The sequence below is a fragment of the Erythrolamprus reginae genome, chromosome 2 (genome assembly GCF_031021105.1).
Source record: "Erythrolamprus reginae isolate rEryReg1 chromosome 2, rEryReg1.hap1, whole genome shotgun sequence".
Lineage (NCBI taxonomy): Eukaryota > Metazoa > Chordata > Lepidosauria > Squamata > Dipsadidae > Erythrolamprus > Erythrolamprus reginae.
Window position 1 is genome coordinate 1,885,696 of NC_091951.1, and position 22,992 is coordinate 1,908,687.

Genomic DNA, 22,992 nt, shown 5'->3' on the forward strand with positions numbered 1-22,992 from the left:
GGAAGTGTTTTTAATAGGAAAGTGAACACAAGAACAAGGGGACACAATCTGAAGTTAGTTGGGGGAAAGATCAAAAGCAACATGAGAAAATATTATTTTACTGAAAGAGTAGTAGATCCTTGGAACAAACTTCCAGTAGACATGGTTGGTAAATCCACAGTAACTGAATTTAAACATGCCTGGGATAAACATATATCCATCCTAAGATAAAATATAGGAAATAGTATAAGGGCAGACTGGATGGATCATGAGGTATTTTTCTACAGTCAATCTTCTAAGTTTCTATGACTCTATTTCTACAGATGTTGATCCTGGACCCCCGAGACCCCAAGATATACCTTGAGAATCATAAAAGGTCCGTTCCATCTCAGAGTACTTTGCTAATAATGCCTTTGTTGAGGCATTGATTTAATAACTGTTAATTCTATAATGCGGAAGAACAGTGTGGGTTTTGTTTTTCATATTAAGCCCATTTGCATCTGGGAACATTAAAAATCTTTGTGGACTAGATAAAACAAAAGGCAGTGATTTTACAAAGTGAAAATAGTGACTACAGTATTTGTTTGAGGGAGAAATGCAAATTCTAGATGACAAAAAATATTTCAGCAAGAAAATGGATGGAGCATTTTTAAATAAGTGGGAAGTGAAAAGTTTCAATTTGACATTTTATTTAAACATCTTCAACACCTATAGATTACTTTTAGCAGTTGATTTCATCCTTCTGAGGTCACTAAAATGAGGACCCAGATTGCTGTGGACAATAGGCTGACTTTGTAAAGCACTCAGAGATAAATTGGTAAAGCATTTGGGAGTAGCATATACATCTAAATGTAATTACTATTACTATATAGTTTCTCCTCAGCATGGATCCTTTTATGAAAAGATAAATGACCATTCTGAGCAAAGGTCTTTCCACACTCCATGCATTTATACTGTTTCTCCCCTGTGTGGATCCTCTTATGGGAAGTAAGTACACTGCTATGAGCAAAGGTCTTTCCACACTTTATGCACTCATATGGCTTCTCCCCTGTATGGATCATCTTATGGGCGGTAAGTGCAGTGTTATGAGCAATGGTCTTTCCACAATCCATTCATTTATATGGCTTCTCCCGTGTGCATCTTTCTGTGAATAGCAAATGCGCTGCCATGAGCAAAGGTCTTTCCACACTCCGTGCATTTATATGGCTTCTCCCCTGTGTGGATCCTTTTATGGGAAATAAGATAATTTCTATGAGCAAAGATCTTTCCACACTCCATGCATTTATACGGCTTCTCCCCTGTGTGGATCTTTTTGTGAATAGCAAGTGCAGTGCCCTGAGCAAAGGTCTTTTCACACTCCGGGCATTTATATGGCTTCTCCCCGGTGTGGATTCTTTTATGGGTGATAAAAGTATTCTTTCGAGCAAAGGTCTTTCCACACTCCATGCATTTATGCGGCTTCTCCCCTGTGTGCATCATCTTATGGTAAGTAAGATTACATCTTTGAGCAAAGGTCTTTCCACACACCATGCATTTGTATGGCTTCTCTGCTATGTGGAGCATTTTATGGGCAGTAAGTGAACCTTTTCGAGTAAAGGTCTTTCCACACTCCATGCATTTATACGGCTTCTCTCCGGTGTGGATCCTTTTGTGGACAGTAAGTGCACTGTTATGAGTATAGGTCTTTCCACATACCATGCATTTATATGGCTTCTCTGCTGTATGGAGCATCTTATGGGAAGTAAGTGAACGTTTCCGAGTAAAGCTCTTTCCACACTCCATGCATTTATATGGCTTCTCCCCTGTGTGGATCTTTTTATGGGTAATTAAAGTTTCCTTCCGAGCAAAGGTCTTTCCACACTCAATGCATTTATGCGGCTTCTCCCCAGTGTGCATCATTTTATGGTAAGTAAGATTACTTCTTTGAGCAAAGATCTTTCCACACTCCATGCATTTATATGGTTTCTCCCCTGTGTGGATCTTTTTATGGGTAATTAAAGTATCCTTTCGAGCAAAGGTCTTCCCACACTCCAAGCATTTATGTGGCTTCTCCCCTGTGTGTATCATTTTATGGGAAGTAAGATTACTTCTTTGAGCAAAGGTCTTTCCACACTCCATGCATTTATATGGCTTTTCCGCTCTGTGGATCCTTTCATGGATAGTAAATTGCCCCCTTGTTCTAAAACACATTCCACATTTAAAACATTTATAAGGCTTCTCTTTTTTGTCAATTGCTTTTTGAGATGTATGGTAGTTATTTCCAAGAGAAAGAATGGATGTCCCATTGTAATTTTGTCCCTTGTGTCTTGTTATAACATCTTCTCCTTTGTTTTGGGTTAAATAGTGTTCATTTACTTGTACTTTAGTTTTGATTAGCTTCACACTTTTCGCAGTATATTTTTTCTTCCTTTTCTCTTGTGGGGCAAGAATGTTTTGCAACGGAGCATCAGTAGAAGATGAGCTTTCCTGATTCCAATTCTCTGACTGGTTTCTCTCAGGGCTTTTGAATTCCATCTGAATTCCAAACTTCTCCATTCCATCTTCAGCACTGATTAATTGGAATGGTTCACAGGAATCTTGATTCTCCTGCCCATTAATACCTTCAAAGCAAAAGGGAAATAAAAACGATTAAAAGTTAGAAAAAAAGATCAAAATGTAGACAGTCAAGTGAACTTCCTTCTGAATGTCCCCACAATTCCATTTGGTTATATTTTGCATGCTCACAGTGGTGGAAATACACACAATGATTTCTATATTCAGGAGTCATGAAAGCTTTGAATATATCTAGAAAATATCTTTTTCTTTACCAGTCTATATCTATATCTTTATCTATATAGTGTATCAATGGTAATTGAAACAAATGTTCAAGTGCCTCCTCTATGCTGGTTGAGGCAGGTAGGATTCCCTTTGGGTACCATTTGTTGGAGGTCAAGAAAAAAGGAGGGTTTTGCCTTCCCTTTCTGCTCAAGATCCAGGGCAAAAGTCTTTAAAAACAAAGAGGCCTTCCCTCTCTTGGCAAACATTTTGCCCTGGTTCTGGTGCAGGCCTTGGTTAGCAGAGAGCATTATCACGCGTGATCACATGAGATCAATAGTGCTAGATTTTCCACTACTGATCTCACGTATATCTCACTACTTTAGGCTCCTTTTTTCTGCAAATGCAAAGCAACCGAAGGCTTACCACATTGTTGCAAGGTAACATAAAATTTAGAGAAGGAAAACAATAAAAATATAATTTTTGGCCTCTCTGTGTCCTGTCCAAGGCTCGTAATAGCTCTATAAGATGCACAGACATTTCCGCTCACTTTTGGAATGGTGGTGGGAGAATGGGGGGGGGGATATGTAGGGTGAATGTTGCAACACCTCTGCTGTCATTTCTAAGTATGAACGATGTTGGTGGTGCTGCAACCCTCTTATTTCAAAATGGGGTCTCAAGTACTTGGGGGAGAGCTGCCATAACTTGGAATGGTCACTAAGTGAACTGTTGTAACTGGAGGGTTCCCTTTGCCCTTGGATGCTCTGAGTGACACTGCACAAAGCCTTTGTTCTTGAATTGGATTGGGAGAAAACTATTTCATGGGCTCAGTGTGAAAGTTCTGTTCTCATACAATTTTGGAGGTTTCAGACAAATGGCAACACGCTCCTCTCACATGACCTCCAGAGGACACATAAAAGCACACCTCGTTCTTTTCAGACTCCACAGATAAATTCAAATAGAAATGGAAAAATACTGATAAGAACTGGCACATAAAGCATCTAAGCAAATAGACATTGACGCTTTCCTTCCTTGGAGCACCAGAAGACCAGATCCTTTCCCTCTCCTTCCCAGGGGACGGTATCTCATAATATTGATTTTATAATAAAAATAACTAACTATAATCTGTCTTTATGAACTCTGATTCGCGACTAGAAAATTCTTACCCAGAAAGACCACGTTCCTGTGGTTTTCCAGCATGACTTCCGAATGCAGCGCTTTCTGGTCAGGATCCAGCTGAGACCATTCCTCCTCAGAGAAAGACACAGCCACCTCCTCGAAGGACACAGGACTCTCCTGAACACGGGAAAAAGAACAGAACAAGAGGATTGGAAGATCTTTTCATGTTCATCAAAGATTTAGACAAGAGGATGGAAGGGAAACTCATCAAATTTGCAGACAAGATCAAATTGACTGGAATAACAACACTCCAGAAGAAAAGCTCGAGATATAGAAGGATCAGTAGATTGGTATCCTTCTAACATAATGAAATCAACAATGAGAAATGTAAAGTTCTACATTTAGGAAAGAAAACCCAAATGCATTCGCATAGGAGAGTTGATACCTGGTTCAACAGTAGTAAGTGCAACAGGCATTTTGAAGTCCTAGTGGACAACCACTAAAACATGAGTCTGCAGTATGTTGCCCCCCCCCCCCCAAAAAAAACCCCAAGAGAATCACAGGCTGCATTAAGAGGGATAGAATCAAGATGACATGCAGTGTTAGTACCACTTTATTATTATTATTATTATTATTATTATTATTATTATTATTATTAATTGGATTTGTATGCCGCCCCTCTCCGTAGACTCGGGGCGGCTAACAACAGTAATAAAAAACATCATGCAAATCCAATACTAAAAACAACTAAAAAAACCCCTTATCATAAAACTAAACATCCATACAAACATACCATGCATAAATTATAAAGGCTTAGGGGGAAAGGGTGTCTCAATTCCCCCATGCCTGATGACAGAGGTGGGTTTTCAGGAGCTTACGAAAGGCAAGGAGGATGGGGGCAATTCTAATCTCTGGGGGGAGTTGATTCCAGAGGGTCAGGGCCGCCACAGAGAAGGCTTTTCCCCTGGGCCCTGCCAAGCGACATTGTTTTGTTGACGGGACCTGGAGATAACCGGTCGCTGGGATTCGTGCCTTGATAAGACCACACTTGGAATATTGACTCCACTATTGTTTGCCAGATGTAAGAAAGATCTCGAGACTCTCGAAATAGTGCCGACAAGAGCAACAAAAATTACTACTGGACCAGAGGTTAAAGCATTGCTGTTTTACCGTTGCTGGAATTGGGTATGTCTACTTTCATGAAAAGAAGGACCAGGGAGTGACATAACAGCAGTGTTCCAAGAAGAAATAGATGGAACGCTTTCAAGGAGAGAACCAACCCACAAGTAAAGGGAAATTTCCTGATAGTGAGAATGATTTTCCTCCAGAAATTGTGATTGCTTCAACAAGGCACTTATGAAGGAATTGAAAATCCATTTATCTGAAATGGTACAGGGCTTCCTGTCTGAGCAGGGGTTGGACTAGAAGACCTCCAAGATCCCTACCAACTGTTATTCTGTTCCATTGTTCCAAAATTACCAAAGGAAAGCTATGCACCAAATTAATTGGTTGTGCATCACACAAGTCCTATGTTTAGGTGAGAAAATGGGCAAATCTGAAAAGTGCTTTCACTGAAATAATATTTGAGGAAGTTTTAGCAAGTTCATTGATTCTACGAAACCTTCAGTGTCTTTCAGTAAAGTAATCCCACTTCTGGATCAACTGATCTATTGCCCTGTCTATCATTGATTGATCTAGTAGTCTGACCCATTGGCTGAAAGGAAGAAAACAAAGGAGAGAAAATTCCCTGGGAAAATAATTTCTCAGCTTTTGCAAGGCGGAAATGTTTGATCTCCTAATCAGGGCACAAATCAGAGGAGTGCAAAATTATTTTGTATTTGTTTCGTATATATTTATTCTTAGTTTTTGAAGGACTTTTTAAAACTTGCTTCTTTTAACCTCAAAGTTGGAAGAATACCTAGCAGAAGAAGATAACCAGAGGAAGCTATGCTGGCTAAAAGGAACTTGAACCTGCTGTTCTGCTCTCCATGTTGTGGTAGAACCCAAAAATAATCCGGGCCAAACAAGGGGGGGAAATAGAAGGAGAGAGCACTCTGCACACCCGCTTCACTTCCTGAGAGGAGAATAGAAATCTAATAGCTTTTCCCTTTCTTACTTGATTTGAAGGTTCAACCGCTGTTTGATCTCCGTCATAAAAACCAGAAAGCTTCATTCTTTGTTTCTCTGTAAGGAATTAATGATTTCAAAATGCACAATTAACAAAATAGGAGGAGATATTCTATAGAAGAGAAAGCAAAAATAAGACAGATGGGCAATGTGAGGATCTTCCATTACCTCCTGAGCTATCCGGACTTTGATCTTCCCAAGGGATCTTCCTGAAAAATAGCTCCTGAGGGGGATTTGATAGATTCTTCTTTCCTTCAAGATCTCTGATCACCACAGTGTGGCACTTCAAATAGGAGGAAGGAAAAAAGAAGCAGAATTAATGTACATCAGACGACACAAAGAGGATTCTCAGATTCGGAACACAACCTCAAAGCCCCCAATATACATCCGTGAAGGTGAGTGAGAAAACAATGGAACAACATCCCAGGATTGGAGAACTGCCACGTATGATGAACGCTAGAGAGGTTTGGAATGGAGGGGTGAAGTATTCAACCACATTCTCTATTCCCTTCTGAGCTCTCACCTGCAACTGGACCTGCTCCCTCTGCTCCTCCGCCTGGCTCAGGAGGAGGCCTTCTGCTAGGGCCACCGCCTGGAAGCTGGTCTCTGCTCCACACTCCCGCACCCAACCTTCCATCTCTGGCGGAAGAAGGAACAGAAGCTGCTCCAGAACCACCAGGTCCAGCATCTGGGCTTTGGTGTGCTTCTCTGGTCTCAGCCATTGCCTGCACAAGTCATGGAGTTGGCTGCAAAGTCCTCGGGGGCCCTCAGCCTCCCGGTATTGGATGGAGTTCCAAGGCTGAACTTCTGAAGGGAGGATGGGTTCTTCCTCCAGGATCTTCTGCCCGGGTCTTGTCCAGAGCTTCCCGCCCTTCCCAGGCTGAGCGGCTGCAGGGCCTTTTCCGCTTCCCCCCTTTGCAACAGGTGGGGTCTCCATCCTTTCTCTGTCCTGCAGAGCAACTCCAAAGGGGTCCAAGGACTCTTGTGGGTCTCCAGACGCCTTTTCCTTCACGGGACCATTTCTGGGAACACAGGACGGATCCCTCCAGGTGATCCCCCTCTTTTTTTCTTCCCCCTGGAGAAAATGTGGCCTTGCAAAGACCACAAATGGCTTCCGGTTTCTGTCTCTGAGATGGAAGGAAAAACAAAGGCCCAGAATGAGAAGGTGGAATTCAGCCCCTGAGCGACCTTCACCCAACCTGCCCGGAGCCCCAAGAGGCTCATCCCAGCGCAGGTCCCAGGTCCCCCGAGCAGGGCCGGGAAGGAGGCAGCTGCAGAGGCCGCCCCGCTTCTCTCCCCCTCCGGAGACAGGATCGGGCCCTCGGGGAGCCTGGTACGAATCCCGCCTTCTCCTTCTCGCCCGGCTTCTCTTCTCTCCTGCTGGGCCTCTAGTAGCCCCTCCTCCCTCGCATGGGACCCGAGAAGAGCTCCTCCCCCACACCTCTGGATGTCCTCCCGGCGGAGTCTCCCTCTGATGGGAGCACCGTCGGTTAAGTACAGCGAGTGCGACGTCCTAGAGCGGCAAGGTTTAAAGATGTCACTTCCTTCTCAGCCTCTTCTGTAAAGTCCCTCATGACGTTCGCCTTCCGGTGGGCCAATGGGGAAGCGCCTGGAGTTCCCTTCTCTTGACAGAGCCCACCCCCTGATGGATTTGCGGCAAAGTGCCAGGAAGGGAGAAAAGGCGGGAAAGAGGAGCGCCTGACAATTCAACCTTAGCTCGGTTTCTTTTGAATACTTTTAATGTGAAGAAATTAAATTTAATGGTTGGAGAAGGAAATTGCACAATGTCCCCAATCCCCGTTGTGGCTAAGTGAGGGCGGGCTCCTGCCTGAGGGGATCTGCGCTATGATTGGTTGCTGAGGGTGGAAAGGGGGCGTGTCCCTTCCCCCGCCTTTTTCTTCTGGGCGCTGTTTGAGATTTACCTCAGGATTTATTTTATTTATTTATTAGATTTGTATGCCGCCCCTCTCCGAAGACTCGGAGCGGCTCACAAGAAGAAACAGTACGAATGCAATACTTTAAAACAATTTAAAACCCTTAATATAAAAACAATCATACATCTCATACAGACCATACATCACCTCGAGGTTTGAGTACTGTAATGCTCTCTACATGGGGCTACCTTTGAAAAGTGTTTGGAAACTTCAGATCATGCAGAATGCAGCTGCGAGAGCAGTCATGGGCTTCCCTAGGTATGCCCATGTTACACCAACACTCCGCAGTCTGCATTGGTTGCCGATCAATTTCCGGTCACAATTCAAAGTGTTGGTTATGACCTTTAAAGCCCTTCATGGCATCGGACCAGAATATCTCTGGGACCGCCTTCTACCGCACGAATCCCAGCGACCGATTAGGTCCCACAGAGTGGGCCTTCTCCGGGTCCCGTCAACTAAACAATTGCGGTTGGCGGGCCCCTGGGGAAGAGCCTTCTCTGTGGTGGCCCCGACTCTCTGCAACCAGCTCCCCCCAGAGATCAGAACTGCCCCTACTCTCTTTGCGTTTTGTAAGCTCCTTAAAACTCACCTTTGTCGTCAGGCATGGGGGAACTGAGATATCTCCCCCGGGCATATACAATTTATGCATGGTATGTTTGTATGTATGTTTGCTTAATAATGGGGTTTTAAAAAAAAAATTTAAATTGTAATTATTAGATTTGTTATGAACTGTTTTATTGTGTTGTGAGCCGCCCCGAGTCTGCTGAGAGGGGCGGCATACAAATCTAATTAATAATAATAATAATAATAATAATAATAATAATAATACGTAAAGGATGCTCCCGACTGTCTTCGTTACTGCGGCTGCTTAAGAAAGGAGGTTTATTGATATAAAACTACAACTTTGTGTCGGTGTCCTCCTCTTCCTTTGGACCACAGCTGCATATTTCCTCCACATTAACAATTGCACCTTCCAGTGGTGGGTTTCCATTCCCCCCCCCCCTGATATTGTCAGAAGGAAAATCAGGCCCAATTCCAAGAAGCGAATAAAATGAAGGCTGCTTAAAAAAAGGTTTATTGATGGGCAGAACCAAGAACAGGGGACTGGAGGAAGGACGCTCACTGAAGGAGAGAAGGGAGGAGCAGTGGAGGGAGGAACCACTCTAGGGGGAGAACTTGGTGGGTTCGGAGGGTCAACCCCTCTTCCTCATTGAGGTCAACAACTGCAGTTCTTCAAACAAAACCGAGTTGCCATTTGCAGGGGGTGGGTCAGAAAACCCCACAGTGCTGGGGTAAAAGCAGCCCTCTGGCAGCCCCTTTCCCAGGAAGGGAGCAAAAGGCGAAAGCTGCCCAGAGGGAGACTGCGCCCTCATCACTGGGGGAGGGGCAATTGCACCCAGAAATTAATTGTGTGAGTGTGTGTTTGTGGGGGGGGCGTGAAATCGCCCACGGGCTCCACATTTCAGCCCAGAGACCCCCACAAAGTCCAGACTCCTTCGGGATTGGGCGACATAGAAGTCAAATACATAAATAAATAAATTTATGAGTTGGTTGACTTGTTTTAATATACATGGGATTTTTAGTAGTAATTTTTAATTAGATTTTTTGTCGTGCTGTTTTTTTGTATTCTGTGAGCCGCCCCAAGTCTTTGGAGAAGGGTGGCATACAAATCTAAATAATAATAATAATAATAACAATAACAAAACAACAATAATAGTAATAATAACAACAATAATAAGTCTCAGGTGGCTGTGGGGCTGCGCCTCCCCTTTATTAATCTGCAGCAGCGCCCCCTCCAGGCAGGATCCAGGGGAGAAGGCAAAAGGAGGTCCAGACGCCCCTACAGGGATGACATGAACCCCCTCATTTGAGCTGCGGCCCCCCAAGACTGATCAGTCCACTTTCTCCGCTACTCCCTCCCTTCCCCCCCAACTAACTCTTCTATCGGGTGAATTCAAGGGGGACTCCTCCCAGGGAGGATTTCTATTGGTCTTTACATTTTTCTGGGCATTCCCAATTGCGAAGTTCGGAGGAAAAACACTCCCCCCAAATCAAACCCCACCGATTCCGCCTCTGGAGCTGGGAGCATCCACGTCCTTCTCTTTTTCAGGCGCTTGTAGGGCAGCATCCATGGGCTCTGCAGGGTTCCCCCTGATGCTGTTAGTGGGGGCGAAGTGGGGAAGGAGACCCCCTGTGAGGAGGGGGCAGAGCAGGGGAAGGAGAGGGGCCGGGAGGGGCCTTCAGTGCTCTTGGAGGAAGAGGAGAGTCTACCTTAATTTGAAATAAACCTTTAAGCTCCATAAATATCACAAAAATTGAATATTATGAAGGAGCCGGATTCTCAATTCCTGCGGTTTCGTCTTTGCCAAGGATCTCAACGTTTTACCTGCAAAGATGGTGAGAGAAGAACCGTTGCACTTACCTGAACGGTCTTCTCGCTGCACTGCAAGGAGAGTCCAACATGGGTTAATCTACAGCCTATTGGAAGGGACTGAGTTAAAAATTAGCATAAATAACCGGTCCAACCCCCATGTTGCCCTCTCTGGGTCAGTCTTATAATAAAACGAAGTCATAGTGCTAGCAAAACAAGGAAACTTTATTCAACTGATTCAACAGAATCCAAACTTAACTATGAATCGTCTAGTGACCCTGGGCCCAATAGCCGGGCGGGTTTGGACTCTCCTTGCAGTGCAGCGAGAAGACCGTTCAGGTAAGTGCAACGGTTCTTCTCCACTTGCACTGCTTCGGAGAGTCCAACATGGGATATACCCAAGCTTTAAACCATTAGGGAGGGAGAAGGCTGGACCAGGGGCGCAGACTCGGTGCACACTCTCTGCAACACTCTGCGTCCAAAGGCCGCTTCAGCTGAAGCGAAACTGTCCAAACGGTAGTGCTTGATAAACGTATTGGGGGCAGTCCAGGTTGCTGCCCTACAAATATCTTCAAGGGGGGCCTGTGTCGCCCAGGCCGCTGATGTGGCTGCACTTCTTGTAGAGTGGGCCGTGATACCCCTAGGTATTGGTGCAGACCTTGATTTATATGCTATGGCGATGCAGGAGCGTATCCAACAACTGACAGTCTTAGAAGATACTTTATTCCCCATGGATGCCGGGAAGTAGGAAACGAACAGGGCCTCTGTTTTCCGGAAGGAACTTGTCCGTCTTATGTATATTTTGATGGCACGACGGACATCAATCTTGTGCCACTTTAGTTCCAGTGGATGTGACCCTTTGGCACAAAAATCCGGAAGGATGATGTCTTGTGACCTGTGGAAGACAGTGTTTACTTTTGGTAAAAAGGTAGGATCAGGCCTCAGGACCACATTGTTTGTATGAAAAATGCATAAGTCCGGTCTGATTGACAAGGCCGCGAGTTCGGATACCCGCCTCGCTGATGTGATTGCTGTTAAGAAGGCCGTTTTAAACGATAAGAGACGAAGTGGAATATCTCTTAGAGGTTCGAAGGGAGGTTCTGTCAAGGCCTGTAGGACCAGAGGTAAGTCCCATGTAGGGAATCTGTGAATGGTGGGGGGTCTGATGTTCGATGCTCCCCTGATAAAATCCCGAATCCATGGGTGTTGTGAAATTGGGCGAGAAAAGTCCATTTTAAGGATTGTGGCTATAGCTGCCGTTTGCCTGCGAAGCGTGTTGGGTGACAGTCCTTTGTCCAACCCAGCTTGTAAGAATTCTAGGATCTGGATTACGGATGGGTCCTGTGGGTCCTGATTACGGTTTCTACAAAATAAACAGTATGCCCTCCATGTGGCCTGATAAATGCGGGTCGTGGAGGGTCGGCGAGCTGCCTGCATAGTATTTATCACTTTGTCCGGTAGTTGTTCTCTCCTCAATCTCTCCCCCTCAAGTGCCACACGGCAAGACTCCACCACTGAGGGTCTGGGTGGTAAATCGACCCTTGTGTCAGGACCACCTTGTGGTGTGGGATTCGCCAGGGGGGAGAAATTGAAAGACCCATCAAGTCTGCGAACCAAGGCATCCTGGGCCAGAATGGGGCCACCAAGAGGATTTCCGCTTGTTCTTGCAGCAGTTTGTTGACTACCTTTGGGATCAGACAGACTGGGGGAAAGGCATATAGCAGACCCTCCGGCCACTGGCATGACAGGGCATTGGTCTGCTCTGCTCCCGGCGAGGGGAACCTTGAAAAGAACCTGGGCAATTGGTTGTTGTGATGGGTGGCAAACAAATCCACCTGTGGTGTCCCGTATTTGTGAATGATCTCCATGAACAGATCGTTGCCCAGGCTCCACTCCGCCGGATTTATGGTGGTCCGGCTGAGCCAGTCTGCTTGAAGATTTGAGATGCCGGATATGTGTTCCGCCCTCAAGGATGATAGGTGTCGTTCCGCCCATTTGAACAGGGACTGGGATTCCCTCATCAGGCGACCCGATCTTGTGCCGCCCTGATGGTTGATGTGCGCCCTTGTCGCCACATTGTCCGTGAGGATCAATACGTTCTGACCTCTGACCTGTGCAGTGAAATGTCTGAGAGCCAGGTGAACGGCTCTGAGCTCCAGGTAATTGATGTTTGGGCACGTGAGCTCCTCTTCGGTCCAAAGGCCCTGGGCCACTCCCACCTCGGAGTGCGCTCCCCAGCCCGAGAGGCTCGCGTCCGTTGTTATGGTCATCTCCTGTTGTGGCAGGAACGGTGATCCTTGCGTGAGGGCTGATGACTTCCACCAAGGAAGTGATTTCCTTACTTCGTGCGAAATTGTCACTGATGCGGATGAGTGACTCGTTCTGTTCCGCTGAAAGGGAATGAGGAACCATTGCAGAGGCCTGGCATTGAGCCTGGCCCAAGGTAGAATGTCTATACAAGATATGAGTACCCCCAACAGTTGAGAGAGGAAGGCTAAGGTCGGAGAACGGTTGCGTTGTAGCTGTGTGACCAAGGTTTTGACCTTGGCCTGTCGTTCTGCTGAAAGGAAGACCATGCCGATTGTGGTGTCTATGTTGGTGCCTAGGTGAGGTAGGTACCTTGTTGGTGTAAAGTGGCTCTTTTGATGATTGATGGAGAAACCGAGGTGTTCTAGTGTCCTCATGGTTTCTGTTAGGTCGTGGTGAGCCCGTCCAGGACTTTTGGACAGGATGATGATATCGTCCAGATACGCCATGAGGCGTAGTGGACGAGACCTGAGATGAGCTGTGAGTATGTCCAGTAACTTTGTGAATGTCCTGGGTGCAGACGATAGGCCGAAAGGCATGGCCTTGTACTGGAAATGCTGGTTGTCGAGGCAAAACCGAAGGTATTTCCTGTAATCCTGATGTACTGGGATATGCAGGTAGGCCTCTTTGAGGTCTATCGACGTTAACCAATCCCCTTGGCGAATTGCTGCTAATATTGTCTTTAGGGAATGCATCTTGAAACGCCGATATTTGAGATATATGTTTAGTTGTTTCAAGTTTAGAATGAGGCGGCAACCACCGGAGGCCTTTGGTACTATGAACACGATTGAATAGTATCCCCGCCCCTCCTGATGGGACGGGACCCTTTCGATGGCGCCTATCTGGAGGAGGTGGTTGATCTCGTGATACAGAAGGTTGTTCTTGAGGTTGTTGAGGGTTGTTGGGCATTGCAGAAACCTGCTGGGAGGTTCCTGAATAAATTCCAAGGTGAGACCCTGGGCTATAGTTCTTAGAGCCCAAGAGTCTGTAGATATGGCTTCCCAAGAGGCGGTGAAGTGTTGTAGCCGTCCTCCTATAGGAAAGTTCTCGATGGAGTCATTTGTTCCTTCTATAACCTCCTCTGCTGGAGCCTCTGTATGGTCTCCTTGATTGTTGGAATTGTTTATTCCGGTCTCCAAAGCCACCCCTGTCTGCTCTGTACGAAGTTTGAGAGTATGACCCCTGAGTGTATGACCTTCCAACCTGGGGTGCATTGGAGGAGGCCTCTGCCCGAAAGGGTGGACGTCTGAAGTATGGTGTGGTCCGTCTGTCTTGCCTCCTGTAGGTTCTGGGTAAGACCTTCTTCTTGTCTTTATCCTCTATGAGGACCTTGTCAAGAGATTCACCAAACAATTTAGCACCATCAAATGGGGCTGAAGCCAGACGCCATTTGGACTTGGCGTCGGCTTGCCATGTCCGGAGCCAGAGTAAGCGTCGAGCCGACTGATTTGCCGCTAAAGCCCGTGAAGAAAAGCGGGATGCCGATAAAGTGGCGTCCGCGGAGAACTCTGCTGCCGCTAATAGCTTGTTGAGGTCTTGCCTCAAGCGGCCATCTTCCGGTCCTAATCTCGTGAGCATGTCTTGCAGCCAAAGGACCGACGCTCGGTTAAAAAATGAAGCAGCTGAGGCTGCTTTGAGGGCCCATGCATTCATTTGATGGGCCTTTTTGATTATGCTCTCGGCCCTCCGGTCTTCTGGTCGTAGGCCGTCTGCCACCTCTGATGGCACTAGCGCATTAGAAACAAGAGCCGCTACAGGGGCATCAACAGATGGGAATTCTAGTAAATTCTCCAATTCTGGTTCAAATGCATAGAATTTTCTTTCTGAGACAGTTGGGCCTAGAGCACCCGCTGGGTATTGCCAGGGTCTTTTAACATTGTCCAAGAACAATTTGGGAGCAGGTATACAGTCTGCATCCCTCTGGGTTTCAGTAAGTACCCTTGAGGTCGGTTGAGTGATTTCTGCCTGGTCAGCTGGCTTGCCAGGTGCATCTGAGGCGATAGTTAGCTTAGCCTTGTTCAAGAGTACACGAAAAATAGAGGGCCTAAAGAGGCCAGTATATGCCGGGGGTTCTGGAGGTACACCCTCATCCTCTGAGAGGCCATCATCCGGATCAGAACCATGCTCTCTAAAGCCCATGTCCTCCTGAAAGGATTCGTGCGTGGGAGATGGGGGTGCCGGAGCTGCCCATATATTCCTCTGGACAGATGGAGAAGGGCGAGGCGAAGCAGGGGGGGCACTGGGCATGTGTTGTTGGGCCCCAGCCACTATGCCATGGGAATAGGCCGAAGCAATCATGTCCTGCAATGCAGGTGGTAGGCGTTACCAGGTGTCTGGGGAGGATCTGAGGCCAGCTGCTGTCGGGGTGAATGAGGCAGTAGGCATTGGTTGAGATGCCATGTGCCATGCCGGGGAAGAAGAAGAAGAAGGCCTGGTAGTTTCTGGCCTAGTTGGCTCTGCCACCTGGGATGCACCCCCAAACCTATCCGGTGACCAGTCCCGATCAGTTGCTGATCCCATGCCCTCCGGGAGCCCCGGGGGGGTAGTACCTGTTATAGGTGCATTCTGTGGCATGGCAGCCTGCTTTTGCGCCTCCAATTGCTCCTCCAGGGCTTTGATGCGCCTTTCAGCATCTCTCATTGCAGAGGAGGTTTGCGAAGTTTTAGACTTGGGCTTGGAAGAGTGAGACTTCTCCTTAGCCTTTGTGATCGGGGCCTCTGCTGTCCCCTGTTGGGCTGGATCGGCCATGATGATGATTATAAGGCTCCGTGAGACCAACAGGTAATTATAGCTGCGTTTGAGCAATTTGGTCAGTAAAAATGGCCGCCGCTATTATGTTCCGCCTCTTCCTGTTACACAGGACATCCGGGCGATATAATTGGGTAATCGGGCTGTCCGTCAACCCTCCAAAATGGCGGCCCGGAGCTAAGCCTCAAAATGGCGGCGCCCTGTGTTTGGCGCCTTTATTGTCATGGCCGCGCCCATTACAGCTGCCGTTACGAACGGCGAAGATCTTTCTCGGGCTTCCTGGCTCAGCGCTCCGCTCGCCGGCTCGTTTCCCAGCCGCGGCTTTTCTTTCCTGGCGGGAAATTCAAATCTCTTTTCGTCGTGTCCGGCTCCCGATGGTCGCTCCGAACAGAGGTATGGCCGCGCAGGCCGGGGACCTCGTTCCTTGGGCGACGCCCGGTCCTTGGAGCTGTACCCTCGCAGGGAAGAGGCTCCGACCTGGGTGAAGAGAAGTGGGCATAGCTCCGCAGAACCAGGGGCCCAAACTGCCGAAATACATCCTGCAGTCTCTGAAAGACAAACAGAAAAAAATTTTATGTTAGTGAATATCTTAATATGCTTTATAATAAAACAATAAAAACAGTAAAAAGTTAAACAAATGTACAAGTTAAAACAACAAGACTACAAGAGTCATAGGAGTAAAACTCATGAGTCCCTCCACTATGACTGAGTTTTTTAGACTGACCCAGAGAGGGCAACATGGGGGTTGGACCGGTTATTTATGCTAATTTTTAACTCAGTCCCTTCCAATAGGCTGTAGATTAACCCATGTTGGACTCTCCGAAGCAGTGCAAGTGGAGAAAAGGAGATTTTACGGGGACAAAAATCATCCCTGGGATTCCCAAGTCCTAAAAATCCTTCGAGATTATCTTTCTTCTGGATGAGAGATGAAGGAAATACACATCTACAGAAGAAGAAGAAGAAAAAAAGAAGAAGAAAGAATCCACATCTACAGATATGATGTGTTAGAGGATCTGAGGCAATTTTGTTCCTTGTAAAAGGTTTCAATATTATTTTAAGAAGGATGGATCGGTGGACAATATATTAAACCAAAGAATAACTTTATAATTTCTTGCACTCATCTTTCACTGCATCCGTAGAAAACATATTTTCTAAGTCTTTGGAAGAGATTTGGGTTCCGCTTAGTTACATAAAGGCAGGTTAAATAGATCCTCAATTCCAAATTCTGTTTAAAATTTTTTGTGGGTCCAGAGGTGGCCTGGATCCTTTCCAGAGATGGGGGCTGCAGAGGTCAAACTCCCCCCTTGGCCCAGCACCGGCCTTAGCAGATCAGAGCTGAGTCCCTCCTGCAACTGAAGGAGGCAGCAGAGCCTGAATCTGCCCCACAGTTGTGTAAGTAGGCACAGCCAGTTTCACAAAGTCCGCCCTAGATGTGGTGTGTCCATTGCTCATCAGACTTAGACAGAACCTCTGGGCTCCTCCTTTCATTATTCCACCCAAATATTGCGCTTTTCTCGGAGATCTACCACCCTAGACACACGTGCAGTTTCTTTTGCGACTCAAAGGTGCACTGACAAAAATTGTAGTTTCATATTAATATAAATGTATTTAACATTCACAGCAGAGAAGATGGGAACATCCTGACAGGTAAATCTCAAAAGGCACCCGGAAGAAAAAGGCGGGAAAAAGGGGAAATGCCTCTTTCCACCCTCAGCAACCAATCAGAGTGCAGATCCCCTCAGGCAGGAGCCCGCCCTCACTCAGCTACAACAGGATGCTTGAGACCTTTGTATACTTTCCTTCTCCACCTATTAAATTGAATATTTTAACATTTAAAGTGTTTAAAAGAAACAAACCTAAGATCTAATTCATTAGATTGAATTGTCCTTCTAGAAATTGCTTCTAGATCTGCTGAGTAGAGGGATTTTAGCTTGGTTGTCTCTTTAACAGATTGCATTATGGGTAATGTAGTCCATGACATATGACCAATTCTGTGTCCCTGATTGACCACTATGGGACAAACAGCCTAGAGGCCAGAAAAAGCCCCGACCATTATGAATTCCAAACCGACCGGAAAGCAGCAAGTTGGTGGTGGGTTGCAGCCGTTTCTTGTGAACTGGTAATAAAAACAGTGGGAGGCTCCCAATGTCATCACAGGCAATCCGTTCATGTGGACAACCTTCTGCATGAGCAGAAAGGCCACACACGCACAAAGTGTGCATGCACTCCCAACCCAAACTGGTAGCCCAGGTAAGTAGAACCAACTACTAGTGTGCATGCTCTCTCTCTCACCATGGGAGCGAATTTACCTTCTTTTTGCACCGTGTAAGGAGACAGATTATGAGCAATTCAGGTGAATCTCGTCATGACTGTAAGTCTTTCCTATGAGAATGCCTGATAATAAATATTTTCTGCATGAAGTACCTTTATTGGGCGTTTATCTGCCTGGTTCAACTAAAGCCATAAGTTGGGAACAGAAGTTGAGGCTGGAATGTTTTCTCGCACTGTGCTAAAAAGAGCAGGAAGTCAAAGCCTATTTCCCTTTTAACCTCCGACTTTATTTTCTGCTTTCTTCTTTCCTTTATTTCCTATTTCTATCTTTCTTTATATTTTATATATTAAATAAATAAATAATCAGACCTAATAAAAAAAAATTACCAAATCACTCTAAAACTGCAACAGAAGATGAAAACCTCCATATGGATTAATATAAAAGAGGGGGAAAAGAATGGAGCCATGGGTCGAAAAGCTCAATAAATTGCGTGCTGCGGGATATCGCACATTAGCAGTTGTGACACATTTTTTGAGCAACATAGCCACAGCAGAGGGCTAAAAGAGCCACATGCAGCTCCAGAGTTGCGGGTTGCTGACCTCAGGACTAGATGGTGTCCCCTTCTCCCCCCAAAGAAAGGGGCCCCCTGAAAGGAATCTGGGGTGGGGGTGTCTCAGCAGAAGGACCAGGCTGCCATTCTCCTCCTCCCCGCAACCTGTCACCTTCGGCCTTCATTTTTCAGAGGTTTCAAACAAGACAGTCATCAGCGACAAACGAAAAAAATAATTTATGAGTGATGTAGAAAAAGGGATAGGGAAGAAAATCAGAACATAAAGAGAAACTTTTATAGAAACAGAAACATAGAAGACTGACGGCAGAAAAAGACCTCATGGTCCATCTAGTCTGCCCTTATACTATTTCCTGTATTTTATCTTACAATGGATATATGTTTATCCCAGGCATGTTTAAATTTGGTTACTGTGGATTTACCAACCACGTCTGCTGGAAGTTTGTTCCAAGGATCTACTACTCTTTCAGTGCCTTTGATCTTTCCCCCAACTAACTTCAGATTGTGTCCCCTTGTTCTTGTGTTCACTTTCCTATTAAAAACACTTCCCTCTTGAACCTTATTTAACCCTTTAACATATTTAAATGTTTCGATCATGTCCCCCCTTTTCCTTCTGTCCTCCAGACTATACAGATTGAGTTCATTAAGTCTTTCCTGATACATTTTATGTTTAAGACCTTCCACCATTCTTGTAGTCCGTCTTTGGACCCGTTCAATTTTGTCAATATCTTTTTGTAGGTGAGGTCTCCAGAACTGAACACAGTACTCCAAATGTGGTCTCACCAGCGCTCTATATAAGGGGATCACAATCTCCCCCTTCCTGCTTGTTATACCTCTAGCTATGCAGCCAAGCATCCTACTTGCTTTTCCTACCACCCGACCATGGTAAATAACATATTTTTCTTCCCTCTCACTGCAGGGTGGGGGTTGACAGGAAGTGATGGTTAGAGGGAGAATCTGCCCGTTTCAGGGAGGAAAAGGCTGGGAAGGACCAGGGACTCTTCATTTCATCTCCTGGTGATTCTGGAATGAGGGGGTAAATCGAGAGAGGGGACCACTCCCTTCCTGCAGAGGACTCAGAGCAAGAAAGAAGATGGGGCTAGGAGCAAAGGGGGCAGCCTGGGGGTCGCTTGAGTGAATGTCACAAGAGGGGGGGGCCACCAAGAACAGCCCACAAACCTGGGGTGCTCCCTTCCCAAAGGAGGACTGGGAAGGAACGGCCCCGTTCTTCCTTCCCATTTGCAATTTCCCAAAATGTAGAAAAATTCTGGGTAAGATGTTGTGGCAAATAAGATGACTTTTGTGACCAAAGGTCTTTCCACAATCCATGCATTTCTACGGCTTCTTCCCCGTGTGGGTCACCTTATGGGAAATAAAAGTATTCTTTCGAGCAAAGGTCTTTCCACACTCCACGCATTTAAATGGCTTCTCCCCTGTGTGGATCCTTTTGTGGGAAACAAGATGACTTCTTTGAGCAAAGGCCTTTCCACACTCCATGCATTTATATGGTTTCTCCCCTGTGTGGATCCTTTTGTGGGAAATAAGATTACTTCTTTGACCAAAGGTCTTTCCGCACACTATGCATTTAAATGGCTTCTCCCCTGTGTGGATCCTCTTATGGGAAATAAGATGACTTCTTTGACCAAAGGTCTTTCCGCACACTATGCATTTATACGGTTTCTCCCCTGTGTGGATACTTGTGTGGGAAATAAGATGAGTTCTTTGACCAAAGGTCTTTCCACACTCTATGCATTTAAGTGGCTTCTCCCCTGTGTGGATCCTTTTGTGGGAAATAAGATGACTTCTATGACCAAAGGTCTTTCCACACTCCATACATTTATATGATTTCTCCCCTGTGTGCATCCTTTTGTGGCGAATAATATGACTTGTCTGACCAAAGGTCTTTCCACAATCCATGCATTTATATGGTTTCTCCCCTGTGTGCATCCTTTTGTGGCGAATAATATGACTTGTCTGACCAAAGGTCTTTCCACAATCCATGCATTTATATGGTTTCTCCCCTGTATGGATCACCTTATGGGAAATAAAAGTATCCTTTCGAGCAAAGGTCTTTCCGCAATCTATGCATTTAAATGGCTTCTCCCCTGTGTGGGTCCTTTTGTGGGAAATAAGATACCTTTTTTGACCAAAGGTCTTTCCACAATCCATGCATTTATATGGTTTCTCTCCTGTGTGGATCATATTATGGGAATTAAGATGGCCTCTTTGAGTAAAGGTCTTTCCACACTCCATGCATTTAAATGGCTTCTCCCCTGTGTGGGTCCTTTTGTGGGAAATAAGATACCTTTTTTGACCAAAAGCCTTTCCACAATCCATGCATTTATAAGGTTTCTCTCCTGTGTGGATCATATTATGGGAAATAAGATGGCCTCTTTGAGCAAAGGTCTTTCCACACTCCAGGCATTTATATGGCTTCTCTTTTGTGTCAATCACTTTTTGAGATGTAGGGTAGTTATTTCCAAGAGAAAGAATGAATGTCCCATTGTAATTTTGTCCATTGTGACTTATAGCATCTTCTCCTTCGTTTTCAGTTAAGTAGTGTGCATTTACTTGTACTTTATCTTTGATTAGCTTCACACTTTTCCAAATATATTTTTTATTTATTTCCTCTTGTTGGGCAAGAATGTCTTGCATCGGAGCATCAGCAGAAGATGAACTATCCTGATTCCAATTCCTTGACTGGTTTTTCTCAGGGCTTTTGAATTCCATTTGAATTCCAAACTTCTCTGTTTCCTCTTTAGCATTGGTGATTTGGAACAGTTCACAGGAATCTTGATTCTGCTGCCAGTTATGACCTTCAAAGCAAAAGGGAAATGAAAATGATAACAGGGTTAGAGAAAAATATCAAAGTGTAGAAAGTCAAGTGGATTCGTTCTGAATTTCTCTTAAATTCCATTAGTTTGTATGTTTGAATGGCTACTGTAGTGTGATGTAGACATTACGATTTCTATATGAGTCACAAAAGCTTTGAAAATACAGTGATCCCCCGGTTATTGCGTCCCCGACCATTGCGAACAGGGTAATTTGCGATTTTTGAACCCGGAAGTCAAAACACCATCTGCGCATGCGTGCCCTTTTTTCTATGGGCACGCATGCGTAGATGGCGCCGGGCAGATCAACTGCTGGGCGGCTTCCCTGGGTCTTCCCCCTCTTGCTGGCGGGAGGGCGAAGCCCCCCCCAGCACCCGCTCGCCCGCCCTTCGCCTGGGAAGTTCGCCAGGAGTCAGCGGAGAACGGCGCGCCTGTTTTAAAACGATCGGAGCCGGCCGGCTCCGATCGTTTTAAAGCAGGCGCGCCGTTCTCCGCTGACTCCTAAAGCGGGGAAGTTCGCCAGGAGTCAGCGGAGAACAGCGCGCCTGTTTTAAAACAATCGGAGCTTTCCAATGAGTCCCGAAGACAAACGTCAAACTTCCGCGTTTGTCTTCGGGACTCATTGGAAAGCCGCGCGGGTGTTTTAAAACGTCGCCGCCGACATGGGGGGCTTGCTAGTACCCCCCCAAACCCGGGTTGGGGGTTCGGGGGGGTGCTAGCGAGCCCCCCATGTCGGCGGCGACGTTTTAAAAGAGCCGCGCCGCCCCCAATCTTCGGCTCCTCGCTAGCGCTGCGGAAGTTAAAAACACCATCTGCACATGCGCAGATGGTGTTTTTACTTCCGCAGCGCTACTTCGCGAAAACCCGCTCGTTGCGGGGGGTCCTGGAACGGAACCCTCGCAACGAGCGGGGGATCACTGTATCTAGAAAACATTTTTCTTCACAATTATCTATATATAAGCAGAGTCAGTTTTGAACGAAGGAACAGACTAGAAAAATAGAAGGGACCTTAGAGGTCTTTTAGTCCAACCCCCTGCTTAGGCAGGAAACCCTTCCACCACTTCCGACAAATGGTTATCCAACATCTTCTTAAAAGCTTCCAGTGTAGGAGCATTCACAACTTTGGAACCAAGTTGTTCCGCTGATTAATTGTTTTAACTGTCAGGAAATTTCTCCTTAGTTCTAAATTGCTTCTCTCATTTAGTTTCCATCCATTGCTTCTTGTTCTAATCTCATGTGCTTTGGAGAATAATTTGATCCGCTCTTGTTTGTGGCAGTCCCTGAGATATTGGAAAATGCTATCACTCCGGATCTGGTACAGGCGTCAGTTTGCAGAGAACTGAGAACTAAAGTACTTCAGTGCGAGATCACACAAGATTAGTAGTGCAAGATCTCAGGCTTTGCCGGCAGGCCTGGGGGCCATAAACGGACATCTTTTATGGCCAACTGTATGAATGGTGTGCATGTATATGATTATGACTGTCTTTTCTATACCAAATGGGTTTTTATTATGGGGGTTTTGTCTTAGATAATGTTTGACTTCTTTTTTTTTTTGCTTTGTATCTATTTACAGTGGTACCTCATCTTACGAACGCCTCTTCTAACGAACTTTTCAAGATACGAACCCGGTGTTTAAGATTTTTTTGCCTCTTCTTCCGAACTATTTTCACCTTACGAACCCAAGCCGCTGCTGCTGGGATGAAGGGGTTTCTTTTTTCCCCCTTTTTTGAAGAAAGAAAAGGGAGGGGCGGCTTGGAGGGAGAAAGACTTTGCATTAACAAAAGTAGGAGAACAGCGTGCTTGCAGGCACTGAAAGAGTGTCTTTTGAAGAAAAAAGGGAGGGGCGGCTTGGAGGGGGAAAGACTTTGCAGAGAACAGCCACAGGCACTGAAAGAGTGTCTTTTGAAGAAAGAAAAGGGAGGGGCGCCCCCCTTGCCTTTCTTCCTTCCCACTCACCCTTAGCCTAGCCTTGCTTCTTCCAC

At 46.0% G+C, this 22,992-nt stretch overlaps 1 pseudogene; it reads right to left on the bottom strand.

The window, feature by feature from the left end:
- Positions 1 to 651: 651 nt before the first annotated feature.
- LOC139162986 (zinc finger protein 208-like) overlaps positions 652 to 22,992 on the bottom strand; it is a 44,700-nt pseudogene continuing 22,359 nt past the window's right edge.